Below are 1920 nucleotides of genomic sequence, written 5' to 3'. Positions count from 1 at the left end.
AAATTTTCAAATCTGTAGATATAAAATTTGTTGAGTATATAAGTTGAGAATTGTTCTCTCTCTCTCTCTCTCTCTCTCCTGTCACACATTCTCACTTTTATAGATATAATAGATAGATTATGCTAGATATATTTCCATATGTCTGAATACACTATATAAAAATTTTCTAATCTGTAGATAAAAAATTTGTTGGATATAAAGGTTGAGAATTGTTCTTACTCTCTCACACACACAGACACATTCTCACTTTTATAGACATAATAGATAGATTATGCTAGATATATTTCCATATGTCTGAATACACTATATACAAATTTTAAAATCTGTAGATGAAAAATTTGTTGAATGTATAGGTTGAGAATTGTTCTCTCTCTCTATCTCTCTCTCTCTTGCTACCTCACACACACACACGCAAACATTCTCACTTTTATTATAGATATAAGAGATAGATTATGCTAAATATATTTCCATATGTCTGAATACCCTATATACAAATTTTCTAATATGTAGATAAAAAATTTGTTTAGTATATAGGTTGAGAATTGTTCTCTCTCTCTCACACACACATTTTCACTTTTATAGATATAATAGATAGATTATGCTAGATATATTTCCATAAGTCTGAATTCCCCTATATAGGTTGGTGTCGTTGAATAACTCATCCTCCCGTTAAAGTTGTTCCATCCTCTTTCCCAAATTTGACTACTGTGCACTTTTGAACTGTCATCCTCGAGTTGCCTATTGGCCTTGGTAAGTGCTAATATAGAGAAGAGAAACAGGGTGAGAGAGAGAGAGAAGATAAAGAGGGTGAGAGAGAGGCAGAAGAGAAAGTTGTTCCATCCTCTTTCCCAAATTTGACTACTGTGCACGTTTGAACTCTCATCCTCGAGTTGCCTATTGGCCTTGATAAGTGCTAATATAGATAGAATATATATATAAAACAAAATAGGTTGGAGTCGCTGAATAACTCTATCTCTTGTTATAGCGGTTCCATCCTCCTTCCCGAATTGGACTACTGTGCACTTTTAAACTCTCATCCTCGAGTGGCCTATGGGCCTTGATAAGTGGTAATATATATAGTTTCTACAAAATGTATATATATATATATAACAAAATAGGTTGGTGTCGTTGAATAACTCATCCTCCCGTTAAAGTTGTTCCATCCTCTTTCCCAAATTTGACTACTGTGCACGTTTGAACTCTCATCGTCGAGTTGATCCTCGAGTTGCCTATTCGCCTTGATAAGTGCTAATATAGAGAGAAGAGAAACAGGGTGAGAGAGAGAGAGAAGATAAAGAGTGTGAGAGAGAGGCAGAAGAGAAAGTTGTTCCATCCTCTTTCCCAAATTTGACTACTGTGCACGTTTGAACTCTCATCGTCGAGTTGATCCTCGAGTTGCCTATTGGCCTTGATAAGTGCTAATATAGAGAGAAGAGAAACAGGGTAAGAGAGAGAGAGAGAAGATAAAGAGTGTGAGAGAGAGGCAGAAGAGAAAGTTGTTCCATCCTCTTTCCCAAATTTGACTACTGTGCACGTTTGAACTGTCATCGTCGAGTTGATCCTCGCGTTGCCTATTGGCCTTGGTAAGTGCTAATATAGAGAGAAGAGAAACAGGGTAAGAGAGAGAGAGAAGATAAAGAGTGTGAGAGAGAGGCAGAAGAGAAAGTTGTTCCATCCTCTTTCCCAAATTTCACTACTGTACACGTTTGAACTCTCATCGTCGAGTTGATCCTCGAGTTGCCTATTGGCCTTGATAAGTGCTAATATAGAGAGAAGAGAAACAGGGTGAGGGACAGAGAGAAGATAAAGAGTGTGAGAGAGAGGCAGAAGAGAAAGTTGTTCCATCCTCTTTCCCAAATTTCACTACTGTGCACGTTTGAACTCTCATCGTCGAGTTGATCCTCGAGTTGCCTATTGGCC

This window comes from Euprymna scolopes, chromosome 25, assembly GCF_053919585.1.
Source record: "Euprymna scolopes isolate OS-2025 chromosome 25, ASM5391958v1, whole genome shotgun sequence".
In the NCBI taxonomy this organism is placed as follows: Eukaryota; Metazoa; Mollusca; class Cephalopoda; order Sepiida; family Sepiolidae; genus Euprymna; species Euprymna scolopes.
This window is presented reverse-complemented; position numbering follows the sequence as displayed.